The sequence below is a fragment of the Protopterus annectens genome, chromosome 5.part0 (genome assembly GCF_019279795.1).
Source record: "Protopterus annectens isolate FY-2018-M chromosome 5.part0, PAN1.0, whole genome shotgun sequence".
Taxonomy (NCBI): Eukaryota; Metazoa; Chordata; order Ceratodontiformes; family Protopteridae; genus Protopterus; species Protopterus annectens.
In genome coordinates, this window is record NC_056735.1 from 252,717,208 (window position 1) to 252,737,335 (window position 20,128).

Here is a 20,128-nt window from a genome sequence, read left to right on the forward strand (position 1 = left end):
AGTTTATCTTCAGTGTTCTACCAACCTGAATGAAGACAACCCCCCCCCGCCCCCCCCCCGGATTGAACCTTCATTGTAACAAATCAATCAGTTCTGGGAATAAGATATGATAGTCATGCATAGATGAATCATTTTTGGTAAATATCCCAGATGTTACAATTTACAATTTTATTTTTAGCTAGCATAAGGACAGAGAAAGCATTCCTCTTTCTTACTCCAGACAGCAAGGAAGTAAAGCATTTATATATGCATACATTAGAGCCAGTTTACTATGATGTAAACTAATCCATTTAGAAATGAAATACTTACTCCATATTAAAAAGGAGTGTCCCAAAGGTTATCTTTGTTACCAGGCACATGGAGTTATGATTGGTCATTTCCTTTTAATTTCCTCATGTCTGCAAATAGAATGTTCTTTTCATAGCAGTTGTTGTCTGTACATGTTTATCAAACAATGCTTGGTCATGCCACAAGTAATTATGTAAAATCTTAGCCTACTTATTCTTGTCTCACACAAGGGTAACACCCTTTCCTGAATTTTCTGTTGTCAAATAAATGCAGCAAGTTGGAGTACTAGTGTGAGAATGGGCTGAGAAAATGGCAAACATTTTGGACAGAATTAAGTTTTGGGGAGTAACAATGTTGTTCACATCAGTGAGATCTGACTGTCTAAATATGGAAAATAAGAGTACACAGGTTTTTATACAGCTAGGCTTGTAAAGGCCCTAGGGCCATTAGCTAGTAACCTCCAATAAACTTATGAACCTATCACATACCTGAACAGGTCTTACACAGATATGCACTAACATTATCTCTGTTCTTCTGAAGTACTTTAAATTAGCAGGAATCTCCTTAGTTCCTGAAGTGCTGCAGAGCTCAAGTAATTCTGCACTTTTGAAAAGTTTATTTTAATATAATGTGTCCAGGAAGAAAAAAGAAGTAGTGCACATTTGTGGCAAAAAAACAAAAACCTAACAACAGTAGTGCAATCCTAAATAATGAATTGATCTACTAGAGACTATATACATATGTATGTATAGATATATATATATATATATATATATATATATATATATAATGTGTGTGTGTGTATACATATATATATATATATATATATATATATATATATATATATATATATGTGCGTGTGTGTGTGTGTGTGTGTGTGTGTGTGTGTGTGTGTGTGTGTGTGTGTGTGTGTGTGTGTATACATATGTATATATATATATATGTGTGTGTGTGTGTGTGTGTGTGTGTGTGTGTGTATATATATATATATGTGTGTATATATATATATATATATATATATATATATATATATATATATATATATATATATGGTTCCCCTTCACAAAGTCGAATGTTCAGAAACTCAAAATGCATATGGCTGAAGCCATATGCTCGAATTCCTTGCTGCGACTTGTTCACAGTAGTACAAAGTTATGTACAACAGTCGGTACATTAGCACAGATGCAAAGTAATGTGATTCATAGAGCTATGTGTCCACAAGCCTCAGCTGTATAAACATTTTGCAAACTGAAGGTAATTTGTTGAAATTTTGTGAGTGCCACTTGTTACCAGATACCACATTTCTGCAAACATGGAGTGAACGTCACAGATAAAGCCAACAGTTTAAAATGGTTTACTATCAAAATGTTGAATCTCAAAACAAAATCTATTTAATTGTCCAAACTGACATTTAAATTTGAGAATGTCATTTTTACAGAATGTCAAAAATCATCACCTTGACATCCGCATTTGAAATTATTCAAAATGTCAGGAGGTGATGTCAGCCCCTCAGGCACTTGTGCTGAAGCTGCCATAGGAATTATACCTCTATATCACAAGTTTTTACTGTTTTGCAGGGGGCAAGCCCTCCTGCACCCCCCCACACCCCCTGCATATTATATAGTCCAAATCCGAGATCACACTACAGTGAGGAAAAGGGTGAATATCCCGATCCCCGCTGTAAGGTGATCTGTTATTAAAACGTTGATCCCGTATTAGTGAATGCACATTACCATTCGCTAATATGGAATCAAACATTTCTAGATCAGCATTACAGAAACTGGAAAACACACATTTGACCATCCCAATTTCGAGTATGTGCCGATCCACATTTTGATAGTAAGCATTTTAAGGCAGGTAAGTTAGAAACAGTATGTTCTAAAAATTGCTATTATTACTATTGTTGTTGTTGTGAAGTCTTCAGGAATAGCTTCAGAAGTAGTCCCAAGGTGAAAATGTTGTTACATTTGTCAAATTAAAAAATGTACTGTCACCATATCTCTCAACTTTCCAGATTTTTGCAGAACGTCCTAATCTTTGCCTCATATTTTTAGTCTCTTCCACATAAAATGTGTGATTTTCTGTCAAATCGTTCAGGACTGATGTCACTAAATAATGATACACATTTGATTTTTCAGTTCTCATGTCTTTCATAAAATGCATGCTAATACAAAACCCATTATTCTAGCAACTTTCTATGTTTAGGAGCAGTAATTAAAATCTGTCCCTGTTTTTGAGCTTTGCCCCCCTCCATTAGTTTTGGTTATGTCCAGATTTCCTTTGCTAAGAGGTTGAGAGGTATGACTGTCATTGCTGTGTAAAAGACCCATTTTTAATATGCTGCAAATTCACAATAATGCACTTATTTGGTACAATCTCTAATACCTGACAATGGCAATGCTCAGGACAACGGAGCTCACATATTTATTACATTTTACCAACTAAACCACCATTAATGTACTATGTCAGACTTTCCCCCTCCCTTCCCATACACCTTTACAGGCCTGCATTTCAATATGCACATTATTCTGTGTCATCCAGACAAAATGTTCTTGAAAAGAATGAATAATTAACATACAATGTAAACGGTGAGGCATGAGAACTCTCAGTTCCAATGCTATTGTCTTGCACTGCTAATTGAAATACATTTGCCAGAATGCTTGAACTCATTAAGGGAAGGGTTAGATTAGTAATTAGAAAGTTACTATTTCTAAGGAAATGATGTCATAGTATCATGGAACAAGACATTTCACTGCAGAAGAGAACCATATCCTCATGGATGCACTTAAAATATGTCAAAAACATGCTTTTTTTGGAAATGAGGGTCCAAAACAGGAAGATCAAGTTAAGATGTGGAATTAAGTTCTGGCTGACATAAATGCCATAGGAAAAGAACTGTAACTTGGCACAATGCAGAAAGACAGATGATGATAAGTATCCTATGCAAGTAGTAAAGCTAGACAGAATGTAATTGCACATGGTACCATGGGAGATGGGACTTCCACTGTCGAAAGTTTAACACCTAATGAGGAGTATCTGCTAGCCCTATGAGGGGACGACTGTCACACAGATGATGAGAGCACTGAGTCCTTTCAACGTGACATGGATACCAGCACTTTGGTATGCCCTCATCATCCACAAACAAGTGATATAGAAGGTCAGTGTTCATCTGACATTTTCAGTATGCATGTATACTCTCATATGGTGAATGTCTATATATAACTTTGAAATGTTTTCTCATCAGCTGCTTTATCAATATCAGCAGTAACACCATCAGAGCATATAGTAAATGGTAAGTATGAACATCATAACTGTAACATTTATTCAGATATATTTATCATGAGACATTAATCAGATAATTATATATTTTCTCACAGGTACTGTACCCCTAACAATAACATGCTGTGATGCATCTCAGTAGGCTAATGGCAAAATAGCTGTCAACAATGATGTTGCCATAACTGTCATAGTCATAACACAACCTTAGGACAGTGGCACATAGCTGCAAAGTGTACAGGCAAGGCCCCTACTCACAGGTAGATTGATAACTCCACAATCATTGACACATACTCAAACACACTGCATAAACAGAAAGGGAATACTCACTCTGCAGATCAATACCTCCCTTGCAGATGTGCAAAACCTGGGAAGAAAGACACAAAAATGTTTGAGGTTCCATTATCTATTTTGCGCTACACACAGGGGTGCCAGATGAAAAATCTATCACAGTTGGTTCCAGAGACATGCTAGGTCTTGTCTGCACAACAGCGGTTGTACCGTGACATACTTCAGGCCCTGGCTATTACCACTAAGAGTCAGAAAGAGATGGTTAGAGTGGTGGAGGATATATATGAGGAAATTCACCATACATCAGAATACTGCAGACCAGGGACAATGCCTCGATGATCCTCAAGTGAAATATGGTTGCTTATACAGCTTCCACAAAAGCCTGTATTTGTCCACTAATAAAGACTTACTAGACATTGATTGGAGACAGTGCTACACATTGCTGAGAGAGTGTCCACATGCATGCTGGACAACTAGGCCAGACACTGTATGTGTCTCAACAAACTGATGTAAGTATGTATGTGGATTGCCTCAAGAAGAAGGCAGTTAGGCCTTGTCAGACTTCTACAACACAAGGTAGGACCACAGTAATGTTCGGTCAATGTCAAAAACTTCCCCTACATCTAGTAGAGCTCATCATTATATCAACTCAGCTCAATCTCACATGCTTGCATTTGCTAATAATCTATGGCACCATCACCAACACTATCATTAAAGGACACTGTATGACACATTTCAAATTTGACAAAATTTCAATTACTGTTATACATATTTCAAATTTGACAACATTTCAATTACTGTAATACATATGTCAATCAAAAGATAAGCAAATGGCAGAAGAAAGTATAGTAAACAACAAAGCATCTATGTTAGAAATGACAATAACTGGAAAAAGTCTTGAATGAAAAACAAGCAAATAAATTGCAAAAGGGAGAAACTGGTGCCTATCAAATAACAGGAAAAACATTTGTGTCTGCAATGTCATTAACATTTGCATTACCAAATGAATGTGACATACCTTCATTTATTTGAAAGGAAGTTGTACGATACACCAAAGTGTGAAAGTACAACGTCCAGATGTCTGGAATGTCGAGTGACAATGTTGCGAATTCCAATGAGTGAAAGCAGATTGGCATTCGCTCATTGGAATTCGGCATTGCAGGTGCAGATCGCACTATAGCATGGATTGGGAATGAACCCTTCCCTCACTGTATTGCAATCTCGGAGTTTGTATATTAAAGCAGGGGGTGGGGGGGTGCAGCCCCCCCAAATGGGGGTTGCAGGGGGGCTTGCCCCCCTGCATAACAATGTTTAGAAATGTTTAGAGTTTGAAAATGGTCGAATCTGGTTTTCCAGATTACCATTTTCAACAGCTGTTTTTTTTATATGTTGTGTGATGGCATTTAAAGTCGCACACTAGTGCTATCGTACAAATACCTTTCACACAAATGAAGGTATACCAATGAATGCACCAGCTTTGCCACAACAGATCAGTTATTTCTCATGTATCGGTACACTACTTCCCAGCCCCCACTATTTTCTCCCTCAGCTTTGCTGGTGTGACCCCCACGTGAAGTGGCCCAGCAATCAAGGAGCCTCAATCCTCACCATTAACACCAGTGAGGGGCGTCCATACGAGGAAAGGATAATAAATACACACACAATAAAATACAATTTCCCTTAAGAGCACACAGAGATCACAGTCAGTCTGGGGCTGGTTTCTCCCTTTCTCTCCAGATCCCCAGTAAGACTCCCCACTGGCACAGCTATAGGGTCCAGATCTCAGCCTAGTGGGCAAGCTAAAACCTCCAGCACCCTCTCTGTCCAACCAGTGCTTCGTGTCCCTGCCCAAGTAGCTGGCACACACACACACTTTGAGATAACCACACAGACACTCCTGGGGAAGGCTGGCACAGGTTGTCCAGCTGTGCCCCCTTTCTGCCCAGACTATAAGGTAGAAATCACTGCCACAACCCACTAATATTTATCAACTACTAAAAAGGCCCTCATCAAAGGGTGTCCAATTATTACTGTGCAATATTATTATCCAAATGGTAAGTGTGACTGAACAGCAAAGCTTATTGCAGTGACTTGGGCAGTTTCACTATATACATGCAATGTAGTCTACAGCTTAAATTATCTCTACACAAAACAGCCACAGTTGAAAGGTTTAAAAATATTTAATAATAAATAATAAAAACACATAACAATACGTCTTACTACACAGTGCTAGTCAAGAGTTCAGAGATCACAGAGAAATACTTAAAATAATACAGTAGAAAAGTTCTGACATCAATACTGAAAAAAAAAACAAATCTAATCTTCCTATTTCCTAGTTATATCTAAGAGGAAACACAGTTCTGAAATAAACTTATATATAGACACAGGGAGAGTGGTGAGTTGGATGTTCTCAAGACAAATGCTCAAACACTCTCATTCTTTCTGTCCTTAAATTGATAACACAGTACCACTGATTCATTTCAGATTACATCATTTCTTTCTGGTTCCCAGGCTAACAGAACTCAGAGGTTAATAGCCCTTTTGATCTTGTAGCTGGTCAGAAAGCTAGATCAATAAAAGAAATTATACATGCAAATTCTATCCATTAACTCTGGCCTCAAAACAATAGGCAGAATGCCTTTATCTAGACATCTCGGCTCCGGGTTTTGACATCATAGCTTCATAGGTCGGTACTAGGCTATCAGCCCTAGGGCCTATACAAGCCTAGCCATAATAATTCCCTGGCTATTTCTTCCCATACTATTTACTTCCCTGAACCACTGTCTAGCAGGGCGACTGAAGTGATCCCTGGGGTGAATTTCCTTTCTCCCATCCAATCATCAAGGTTCCTTTTGAAGAGAGACATGTATGGGCAGTCTATTCCAGAGTCTGGGGAGTCTCTGGGTCAGGAACCTATCCCTCCAGCATGTTTTGCTTATTGTGATGACAAGGTTTAGATCCCTGCAGTGTGTGGCTCTGAGGGATTGAGATTTCTTTAAGTGTAGCATGTCCAACAGCTCTGGGTTTGACATGGCCTTGTATGTTAAGCAGAGATTGCCTCGGAGTAGACGATATGCGACAGAGTATAGCTGGAGTTTTTTAAGGCAGTCAGCATAGGGCATCTGCTTTAGGCCTGTGATTCTTTTAGTGAGGTATTTTTGCGGCCTTTCCAGTTGTTGCAGATGTCTTGAGAGGTACATACCAAATGGGGCATTGTATTCTATAATGGGTCTAATGAGGGATGAGTACAGTGGGACAATTACCTCCTTTTTTCTGGATGAAAAGCCCTTAGTGATGAGGTGTGCCACATAGAAGGATTTCCTGACTATTGTGGTGATGTGGTTATTGAAGGTGAGACTACTGTCCCCCTGTGTCTCTAAGTCTCTTATCACACTTTCAGTGTTTAGTGTACTGCCACCTATGTGGTAATTCACGGGTACATGTTTTTTCCCAAAGGGGATAACTATACATTTCTTGGCATTGAGCTTGAGCCCATGGCTTTGGCACCAAGCATCTGTTTCTGTAAGGCCCTTTTGTAGAGTATCATAATTTGGGGATTCAATAATGGCTCCCAGTTTGCAGTCATCTGCGAACTTTGTTAGCCAGAGTCCCTGAGTGTTGGCCTGTACTTCAGAAAAGTAGATGCCAAACAAGAGAGGTCCCAGGACTGAACCTTGAGGTACTCCACCTGTCACTTGTCTGGAGCTGGATTTGGAGTCAGCTACTTTTACAGTGTGGATTCTGTCAATAAGCCAATTGGCAACCCATCGAGTGATGTAGGGATTAATGCCCAGCTTAGTAAGTTTATCTATGATTCCAGAGTGGGGGATGGTGTCAAACGCCTTGGCAAGGTCCAGATAGACTATGTGGACCGTCCTACCCTCGTCCACGGCTCTGGAGACTGATTTGAAGAAGTCAATCAGGTTCAGGAGACAGGATCGAACCTTCATGAACCCAAACTGGGTGGGGTCCAGTGTTTTAAGGTTGCCAATGTCTTTGTTTATAAGTTCCATAATAATACGTTCCATGGCCTTGCAGATCAGGCTCATCAGTCTGATGGGGCTGTAGGTCCTGGGATCCAAGGTGGATCCCCCCTTTTGAAGTGGGATAACTGCAGCTGTGTGCCACTCAGTGGGCATGAAGCCTGAGGTGAGGGTATGATTAAACATGACACTTAGGTGAGGTGCCAGTTCATTTTGTAGTTCATGTAGTACACAGCCCAGGATGTCATCTAGTCCCATGGATGCTGTAGTCTTAGCTTTGTAGAGTGCATTTTTTACCTGTGTGGCTGTTATTACCAGAATTTGGCAATCTTCTGGTATTGAGATGGGCCATTTAGGGGGTGAGAGCAGGGTGAAGTTGGCACTGAATTGATCTGCCAGAATATTGGCAATATCCTTGGGATCAGTATATTTAATGCCATTCTTTTATAGCTCAGAGCAGATCTGAGCATTGCCATTTAGATTCTTGACATAGTTATAGAATGCCTTGTGGTTGTCTTTGGAATATTTGGCAATTTTATTTTCGTAACTAGCTTTGGAGGATTTTATGAGGGATCTCAGCTTCTTACTGAGGCTGGTAAGGGAGTTTTTTGCATCCTGTGATTTTCCTCTTTTCTGCAACAGTTTCTTCCTTTTGTTGTAAAGTTTGTTTATGGCAGGGGACCACCTGATTGGCTTCCTTTTTTTGGAGGAGAGCATCTTGGTTCTATTTGGGATGGCACAATTCATGCATGAGTGGATGTGCTTGTACAGTGCCTTAGTGTAGGACTCAGCAGTCAAACTTTCAGTTCCCATCTGCATGGGTGTCATGAAGTTTGTAACTTCTGACTTGAGTAGCATGAAGTTGGCTTTGGAGAAGTTTTTTATGAAGGTTTCCTTACTGGGGGGGGGGGTGTATGTTAAAGGTGATTAGCTTATGGTCTGATCTGACCAACAAGGGGGTGACCATAGGTGTGGAGCATCGATTTCCCATGTTGGTAATGACCAGGTCTAGGATATTGGAGCCCCTGGTGGGACTATGGATTAGTTGATCCAGGGCATTAGAATTTATGAATTCCAAGAACCGTTGGCAAAGGTGTTGGCACACGAGTAGTTTTCCCAGTTAATGGCAGGATAGTTTAAATCACCCAGTATTAGGGTGTTTGGTTGCATATTAATATTTTCTAGTATGTTTAGAAAGGTGTAATGAGAATCTTGGGGCATGGTGGGGATTTGTTGCAAGCTACAATTTGGATTGCAGTCTTACCTAGTGTTAGTTACACCTGGAGAATTTCAGATGCACTGTGTTGGGCAAATAACCTGGTGGTGTGAATATCCTTGGTGAATATGGACACTCCTCCACCTTTAGTGTTTCGATCCTAGTTTGGTGGCCGAAAAGTGTGGTAAGAGTTGTAGCCTGGTATTGCAGGGGTGCTCTCTGGTGCCTTGAACCAGGTCTCAGTTACTGCACAGATATCGATGTTCTCCATTTTTAGGAGTGCATAGAGAGAGTGCATTTTGAGGTTTAGACTTCTAGCATTGAGTAGCATTACCTTCAGATTTTGCATGCTTGTACCTGTTATGATGGTGGTTTTGTCCTTTGAACTTTGCCTGAAAAAGGCACTATAGAGGTGGCAAGAGCCTTTGCCAGTAACCTGAATCCCAGGGGTGACAGGTGCAGACCATCTCTGGCAAAGCATCATGGTCTGTCGATCATGTCATCCCAGGCAGACTGATACTGGATCCCCTTTGAATGACACTAGAAGCTTAGCCAATTGTTGAAGTCAATCATTTTGTCCTTATATTGTGGTATCATTCTGGGTGAAGGCAGGATGCTACTCAGGGCTAGGGTCATACCTGCCTGGGCCACATGATCCGAGAGCTCTTCCATGTCTCTTTTCATGTAGTCCAGGGAGGTATGTCTCAAGTCATTCACTCCAACATGGACAATGACAGAGTCATATTTGTACTTGTTGTGGAGTGACTTGAGTGCATGAGTTATGTGGCGGATCCTGGCACCCGACAGGCAGCTCACTGTAATTTTCTCCTTGTTCAGCCTGGTGAGTGGGATATCAGTGTGCCTGACTATAGAGTCACCTATGACTAAAGTGTTAGATACGTTGCCTTGCCTTAGGGGCTGTTGCTGGGTGGCACACTGGTGTTGTGAGCTATGTGACACTTTGGTTGTGATGGGTGTTGTTTGCGTTTCAGCTTCGGAGGTCCTTGTTGCTTGGGCAGGTTACAGTTAAGGGCCTCCAGATATGTGAATTTAGTGTTGCTATGTGTGTGTGTTGGTGGTGTGAGTTTAGAAGGGCTATGTGTTGCTTGAGGTGTAGTGCAGGTGTTAACCTTCTCCTCTTGACTGTCTAGCACAATCTTGGGTGGAGAGAGCTTTGCTTCCAGTTTGGCTAAGTAAGTGCATCTCTCACAGGTTGTAGTGTTGGGTGGTAGGAGGAGAGGGTTGTCTGTGTACATGAGGCAACTCCTGCATTGCCCCAGTATGCCCAGATTCACCAGGTGGACAGGAGAAATCAACGGAAGCTGACCCTTGGACATGCCTGGTTTGGTGCTTTTTTTTGAAAAGTACAGGAGCTGTTTTCCCTTACCTTAGCAAGGTACTTTGCAATTATAGGCTGTTTAGTACCTATGATTAATTTCTCCTTATTAATAAGGAGAGTTGAATGCTTGTATCAGTTTAAGGCTTCCTAGTGCTTTCCAGCAGGTATTAGAGCAAGTGCTAGTCACAGGGATGCTTAAAGGTAAGATGAAAAAAATGGTTTATCCTAAACACTGCAGTGTGCACTAGAGAAGTTAGATGTGAAAGTATGTAACTTAAGTTTTACCTGTCTAAAAAGTTAAGTTTTAGTGAAGAGTCAGTATTTTTAAAACAGCAAGATAGATTGAAAGGTGGTGATCACTTTTGTATTCTGGTACTATGGAATACAGTAGAATGGCCAATAAATTTAAATAGTTGAAGGGGAGTGATTTCACAAAATGATAATTTTGTGCTTACTCACACAAGCCAGTGAAAGTAGAGAGGAAATGAGATATATGGTCAAATTAACATAAGAGGCAGGCAACTAGAAAGACAGTGGTATTTAATTTCTGCCTGACTCACAAGAGACGGAGCTGTGGGGTCTTTTGAAGTTTTAATATGCAGTTAAAAGCAGAACACAAGCAAAACACAAAGTAAAAAAACTAATCACGGTACTCAATATATAAAAAGGCAATAAACTAATACAAAATACAACAAATAAAAAGCAAACCAACCTTTCCCTCACAGCAAAGTGTAGCAGAGTCTGGGTGAGCCTTTCCAATTGACTTATCAGCTTTGTTACAGCAGAGTGTACTGTTGTTACATTTTTGCAGTTCCACATCTAACAGCATTTTCTTCCATTTAAGAGAACAAGCCTGTGGCTTATATTAATATTTACAAATGACAGAATTATCTACAAAATTCTATCTAGCTAGGCTGGCAGCCTTCACCTGTCTTCACAGCTGGTATAACTAGCAGTTATGCTACTAACCACTAAACACTGTACACTATGTGAACATAACAACTAAACATTAGTGTATGCTGTACAGAGAAATATCTGATGCATAGTGTCAGTTGACTAGGCATTATTCAACATAGCCTACAGGTAACACTGCATTCACCATGTATTACCTTTGTAATTTTACAATGTCATGTAGTAAATGTCATGGCCCATAGTTGTGTACTGGACATCACTCCTTCACTCACACTACTTTGTAACATGCCAGGTCTGCCAGAATGGGTGCTTTGCTGCTGCTGCCATTGGCTGGCTTCAACTGCTATTGTCATTGTTGGACAAATGATAGAGGAAGCTGTCCTACCGCTATTGGTCACTGACTGTGACAGTTGAGCACTATACCAGTGCAGGATCATGTTAAGCAGAATGCAACAGGCCATGAATATTCTGCATACAGTAGCATGAAGAAACTGAAGGGTCCCCCAACTTGTCCAATGAACACAAATGGGCTTTAAGCAGATCAAACACTGGCTTAATGACTTTCCTTGTCTGAGACAGCATAGTGTTAAACCACTCCTCTACAGTTCCCTGCAGGTTTCAGACTGCTGTCATTAGCCAAGGCTGAAGTGGGCAGCCTGCATCACATGGCAAACACGAGAGGACACATGAGGCAGGGGTGGCTAGTCATTTATATCTATCTCAATCACTATATATATATATATGTTTCATGAAGCACCTCTAGAAAGCATACCATTCCATAGAAAGCATGCATGCATGGTACTAGTGTGGTCCCATTGTGACACTGGGAAATAGATGTGTTCATCCACATAAGCTGAGTATATTAAGGAACTGCTGCAGTATCCTGCAGGAAGAAGGCAGTAAGTTACCCACCGTGCCCCCAGTCTGTCTCTGAAAGGTCCCCATGGCAAGTATAGTGAGGGCTATATATGCCTTAGTATCCACAGGAATACGAAAGCCACATATTCCCTAAGTTCCAGTTCATAGGCTGTAAAAGTTCAACAAAGCACTCATGATGACCCTGTTCATTCTAACTCTATTAAGCAATTCTTGTTCTGCAAAGTAAAAGTGAATCATCATTTGCCTATATTTTCTCCTTTGAGGGTACCTAGTGACCATACCTCTCAACCTCTCAGTGCAAGAAATCTGGACAAAGCCAAAAAATAGAGGAGGATAAAGACCCAAAAATAGGGACAAATTTTAAATATTGCTCATATAAACCTGACTAGTACCTTCTGTATAATATAAATGCTTTATTCACAATCGTTTTTTTGTATTCACTCTGTGATGATCATGCCCTGGCCCAGCAATCAAGGAGCCTCAATCCTCACCACTGACACCAGGGAGGTCATCTCCTAGAAGAGGAAAGGATAACTAATACACACAGTAAAGTACAATTTCCTTAAGTGCAAACAGAGATCACAGTCAGTCTGGGGCTGGTTTCTCCCTTGCTCACCAGGTCCCCAATAAGACTCCACACTGACACAGCTATATGGTCCAGGTCACAGCCTAGATGGGCAAGCTAAAACCTCCAGTACCCTCTCTGTCCAACCAGTGCTTCGTGTCCCTGCCCAAGTAGCTGACACAACACACACACACACTTTGAGAAGAGGTTATACAACCACACAGACCCTCCTGGGAAACGGCTGGCACAGGTTCTCCAGCTGTGCCCCTATTACCCAGACCATACGGTAGCAATTCCTGCCACCACCCAGCTAATAATTATCAGCTACTAAAAGGCCCTTAAAAGGGTGTCCAATTATTACTGTGCAATATTATAATCCAATGGTAGTATGACTAAACAGTCAAGGCTTAATGTGGGGTGACTTATACAGCAAAATCTGTAAATATGTAATGTACTTTAGAGGTTAAATTATCTCTACATAAACCAGCCACAGGTAAAGGTTTTAAAATATTTAATAATAAATAATTAAAACACAAGACAAAACTACTACAGTACAATGCTACTCAAGTTCAGAGATCACACAGAAACTTAAAACAATATCGTAGGAAAGATCTGATTTCAAAGAAAAATACTTAGTCTAACTTTCTTCTAAGTTTAACTGTTCCTAAGAGAAATCACAGTGCTATAATCCTACTTACATACATAAAGCATAAGCAGTGCTGGGTTAGATGTCCAAGATCAAAATGCTTCCTAGTCTCTCACTCAACAATAGTTTTTAAACAATAACCAATAGCTCTCTAAGGCCCTCCCAAATTACATCATTTTGACACTTAGTCTGGAGTTCCCAGGCCACAAACTGCATTATTTTGCAAGCTAACACCTGCTCAGGAGACTACAACAATAAAAGGCATTTCACATATACACTCTAGCAGAAACCAGAGCAATAAAGCACCTTCCACATGTAAATTCTGGCCCTTAACTTTAACCTTACAACAATGGGCATGAAACCTTCATCCAGACTCACTGGAGTCGACTTGTAAAACATCAAAGAGATTCATAAGATCTTTTCAACTTCAAAAATCACATTTGAAATGCTTGGCTTGGTTTTCCTTACAGCAGATGGCAATGTTGCAACAATCTTGAAGTTCACATTTTACAGTGTTTTCTTTCATTTAAAAACACAAGCCTGTATTTTACATTTATTTATACAATTGATAGAATTATGTATCAAATTCTATTTGACTAGGCTGGCGGCCTTCGCCCATCTTCCTCCAATCTTCACACAGTCTACCCTCTTTAGTCTTTGATTGATGAATTGTATAAACTGCTGGCATAATCTTGAGACTGTAACCTGTATGTAATAAGTATCTACTATATGTATAAGTTGCCTGCTCGAGGTGTCTGTTACCTATATATATGTATTGTACCAACTTGTTTCTTTGTTTGTTTTTTCTCTGTGCTTGTTTTGGAGCTTTTTCATCGGGCCTCTGCTGAAAATAGACAGTCGGACTATCCCAGTCAACAAATGTAAAATAAATAAAACAAATAAATAAATAACTTACAAAGTTGTTAGAATAACAGGTTTTGCATTAATATATATTTTCATAACGATATAAAGTCTGAGACTCAATTGTCTACCATTCTTTAATGCTATTTAGTGGCCTCTGCCTGCGGTGTCAGGCCTCATAACACCCCTGGTCGGGCGTTAATTAGACATTAACACTTACCCTGTTGGGCATGATTGCTTGCTCAACAGATACTTCAGGTGTGCAGCATGGAACTGACAATTTTGCTTATATAGATAATAATGGCAGTTTACCTACACAGATATCTAGAAAACTTATTTTACTGCAACCAGGCAGTCTAAGTAGTTACATGCTGTCTGCACATCTCTGGGGTTTGCAAAATACAATTACATATAGGTAAATCTGGTAAATTATATAGCTACAAACTGACTTGTTAGGTAATTGCTTGTTGTCTATACTTATAATGTAATTTTCAATACTGACTGATTTATCCACTGACTATTATGTGACTGCTGGTAATTTTTAATATGTGTTATCATGCTACTTTTAAACACTATGCAATATATCTTAGTGGTAATCACCTTCACAGTACTGCTATGACTTCTGTAGTCCATAACATTGTGAGCTACTTTGATCAATATCTGATACAAAGTGTGCTTGTGTATAATGTTGTAAGGTAATTGTGCTTTGAATTTTATACCAACCGGGTCTTATAATATCTCATGCATTGCCTGTTAGCATATACGTTATTGTGTATGTACTATATCTTTCAAATGTGCACTTCTGCATCCTGAAAAGTGTATTTGGACCAGCCTGCGTATCTGGTTAAGAAAGCTTTAAATAAATAAATAAATAAATAAATAAAAGAAAGATTTTGCTAATGTCTGAATTGCCTTTTTGAGACCAAATGACTGACAGCATGAAAATATTTTTTTCATTCTAAATTAGACATTGAGTATTACGATCACTGCTGATTTAAAACCAGTGTCTATATTAGCACTACTTATGAAGTACCTCATTGCAGATTGCTGGACATCTGTGAGGAAGGGATCCACTTCTTCATTTAGGATGTTGAAAGCACTAAAAATCATACCAGAATTATAACTTCTTATAGAAGATTATGTGACACGGACAGCAATCTGTGTGATTTTTGCCTAGGGTGTAGATGCAGTTTATTTTAAGAAATACATCTTTATAAGTTGTATTTTAATTGTTTACATCTGGCCTTTCCTTGGCAACATAAGAACTTTTGTTTATTTTTTTATTTATAGGTTAGTACAAGGCTAACTGCCTTTGCCACCCTAGCCAATTATCTCTTGTAAGACTAAAACCATGCACCTTGTGCTTGTAAGGCAAACACCTTAATCATTAGGCCACCCTCTCAATCATGATGTCTCTTTCTTATAGCAAATCAAAAGGTACAGGACGGCACAACGAGTCCTCAGCTTGAACAGGTCCCAGTTTATTGATGAAACAACACTAATAATCCAAAATGAACAAGTTAAGTTGTAATCCAAAACAAACAAGTTAAGCGCTTTCATCTGTCTAAAGCAGACTTCCTCAGAACTGCCTTAATAACATCAATATCCTTTTTATATTTAGTTTCGGCGCCAAAAACTTTTTAAACTTTTAAAGTAATACCTACCTAATACAATACATAATACAACAGTAATAATCATAAATAAATATATATGTTGTTGAAATGCTATACTAACACTTCTTATTTTAAATATTATAACTAAATATAAAAAGGATATTGATGTTATTAAGGCAGTTCTGAGGAAGTCTGCTTTAGACAGATCAACTTGTTCATTTTATTAGTGTTGTTTCATCAATAAACTGGGACCTGTTCAAGCTGAGGACTCGTTGTGCCGTCCTGTACCATTTGGTTTACTTACGTTGTTGCTTCTGCTGTGATTTTTTACATTCTTATAGCAAATGAAACCTTTTCCTGTTGTCCATAGATTTAAATCCCCAAGCTTTGTACTGTTTAGTCCATCTTCTTTTTTACTATATAGCCTGACAAGCATGATGGCTATTTTCAGAAAACAGAAACATTATGAAATTGACACTGGAGGCATACCTTTATAACTGGTCGTGAAGCATGATTACCATATACTGTATTATCTTGTGTCTGTAAATTTTCAGCTACATTTCCTAAAAATTCTATTTACTGCTTTAATTTCTATGTGCTGTAATAGATGTCTGCCTTCTAAATGTGTGTCCTAAATATCCTATAAATATTTATGAGTTGTAATAGTTAGTAAAATCTATGCTTTCTGTACTTCAGATCTATACCTTTGCATGTTCTATTAGCGTCCTTTTAACTTTTGGTCTAATGTACAATAATTATGTAAAGTGCACTGTAAACTGTAAATTAATTAGCAAATTAAGCAAGTCTTGTTGTGCCTTTACTATATTAAATAATGATTACTATCTATTCTTTAGATTGTTTGTGTCTTTTGGCTTTTCCCGGTTAGGGGTCGCCACAGCGGAACTCCGGTCCGCTAATGATTGGCAGTAGAGTTTTTACGTGCTGTCTTGCTGGGCCTAACGCACAACCTTCAATGAAGGAACACCCGTTCATGCATGTCGCCACACAGAAGACGCTCTAACTGAGAATCGAACAGGCAACATCTAACTGTGAGGCGACAACGCTACCGCAGCACCACCACCACCACAGTAATAACTTATTTTAATGATTCTGTTACAAATAATTCTGTCACTTTGCTCTTAAAACTAATGACTGAGTAATGTGATGTGTGATGTAGTAATACTATTTACAAATAATTCTGTCACTTTACCCTTAAACTAATGACAGAATCATGTGACGTGTGATGTAATTGCATGTTGTAATGAAGTATGAATGTTATATTCTGAAATCCGACTGAAATGTACTATACTGAACTTATAACTGAATATGAATGTCATATTATGAAACGACTGAAATTTGCACTGATGTTATTTTCTGAAATTTGACTGAAATGTACTATACTGAATGCATAACTCAGTATGAATGTCATATTCTGAACCTTGACTCAAATTTACATTAAAGTGACATATATTTATACCGAACAATTACTAAAGGAATATCTTTTTGCCAGTGTCACCTAAACACAGATAAAAGTATAAATGAAATCTGGTAAATGTTATTTTCTGGAAACTGAACTATTAGTACATTTTTTCTGTTAGTATTGTCTGAACATAGATAAAAACATTAACTGAAAACTAGCACTGTTATACAACTGTCTGACAATGTGAGAACATTGATTATTATTTATGTTAAATTTTCCTGCATAATGTCACAGGGTACCAATATGAAATGAATTATGATTTTAGACTTCATAGTCTGCTTTCCTTTGTTCACATTCTTTTCTTTGTATGTTTGTTTCTTGGTTGCCTATGTTATAGAAAAAATAGATTAGCTTTACTACAAAAACATGTAGTTAATAATAGGGCAATATTTTCTCCAATAAACAGTCTTAAACCCATTATGATATGAAAAGACAAAAGTTGCAATCAATTGGGTCCTCAACTTTTTAAAAAGAAAATGGCTGACGTTGCATTCAGTGTTCTGTTTGCTCAGGGATTTCTATGAGGGTTAAAATGCTTCACTGTGACAGTATATAGTATGCTTAAGCAAGTCCTGCTTAAAGAATATACTATGTAACTGAAAATACAAAACCAGGCAAGCTAAATTTAAAAATGTTAATATTGTTTTTGGGGCATGCCTCCCCACTTACATTGCATGGAGCTTCACCCTCAGCAGCCAGCAATGTAATATAACCAAAACTAAAGTTACAAAGCCTTTAGTCAGGTAAGAACTGTTACATACATGGCCCATTTCTTGAGTGGACTTGTTTAAGTGTACAATTATAAAGTTTTAGCATGGCCCTGGATTTCATCATTGAAACACAGGATGATATTATTAAGCCTCTGGGATGTTCTGCATTTCCAAAATGCTTCTAAGCATTATGTATCTATTGCAGTTTTATCTTACTTTTACTCCAGAAAAAAATGTATCTTAATATAAGTGCACATAGGAAAACTCCACCTTCTCCTATCGTGCAACTCAACTATTAGGCTGCTTTTCTCCCTATAATATGATTCCTGTACTGTATAGGTACCTGAAACCTACTTGTACTTTATAAACTTTTCATTTCCTTATTTTGGTATCAAAGGAAGGGAAAGGTCACACACTTTTTTTAAGCTTAACTTCTCATGTAAGTTGTAGAGACATTTCTCTACAGTTGCATGACATACCACAAACAGAGAAATTTGTAGTGAGGAGCTCAGGCTGCTGTAAACAAGACAGAGAGGTGTGAAAATGTTTTCCATTGTCTTTATTGCAGAGAGGAAGAGAACTTCCACTGATTCACAGCTGCTTCCAATGTAGCCATGCCTTTATAGCAAAACAAAGCAATTAGATCAGTGAATGGTTCAAAGGCAGTTGTCACCTCTTTTGACAAATTTATATAAGGAGCATCATACTGCGGTGGTGGTGCTGTGGTATTGTTGTCGCCTCACAGTTAGACGTTGCCCGTTCGATTCTCAGTTAGAGCGTCTTCTGTGTGGCAACATGCATGAATGGGTGTTCCTTCGTTGAAGATTGTGCGTTAGGCCCAGCAAGCCAGCACGTAAAAATCTACTGCTAATCATTAGCGGACTGGAGTTCCGCTGTGGCGACCCCTAACCTGGAAAAGCCGAAAGACACAAATATAAGCAGCATCACAGTATTAACATGCTAAACTTGAAACTTTAAATATTTGTTGTTTATATACTATTTATTTATTTGTATTTATTTTACATTTGTTTACCAGGAAAGTCCAGCTGGGGTATTGGCCCATTTTCAGTGGAGTCCTGGGGAGAAAACCTCCACTGAATGGAATACAATTATGAATAGACAAGACATAGAGAAAAGTCAGAAAATATTTTTTCTTGTAATTCTTGTAAAGTATCAGCACATTTACCAAAGTGTAGGTAGAGGGCTTGGACTACAACAAGATACTTTGAACAAAGGTCTGCAGTTTGGCAACTGTTTTGATTACAGCTGTATAATTCCTTAGTATACTATAAAACAAGCCCAGAGACACACACAAATGAGGGCCATTCAAGAAATAAAAGAAGCATTCCTGTTACAGATAGTATATAAGATGGCAGTGACTGGCTCTATTCCCATTATATGTCAATGTAATGGGAATACACCACTACTTACTTATGTCTAAAATGACTCATAAAAAGCAAACTTGAAATACATTATGGGAAAAAGAAAAGCTTGAAAAAAAAAAAGCTCACATTAATATGTCAAGCCCCACTGACAAACATTTTGCAGAAAACATGTTAAAATTCTATACGCGGCAGTCAGAGTGATTTGAAGTATTAAAATAACTCACAAAACAGAGACAGAGTGGAAAATATTTTTTTTTATTTCTAAGGTAGTTTTCCTTTAAAATAGCTCAATAGCTAAGACACATTTTGTCATACTTTTCCATCTTCAACCTACAGAAACTCACACTATGACAAAGGAAATAAACCATTGAATATAGACACTTAGCACATCTGCATTGAAGGAGGAGAAGAGGTGGAAGGCATGCCCGAAAGCAGGTAAGGGCTAAGACTGTGATAGTGAGGGTCGTAACTTTGAATGTTGGCAGTATGACTGGTATAGGGAGGGAGCTAGCTGATATGATGAACCGAAGGACGGTTGGTATATTGTGTGTGCAAGAGACCAGATGGAAGGGGAGCAAGGCTAGGTGTATCAGAGGTGGTTTTAAATTGTTTTATCATGGTATGGATGGGAGGAGAAATGGCGTAGGCATTATCCTGATGGAAGATTATGCAAGAGTGTTTTGG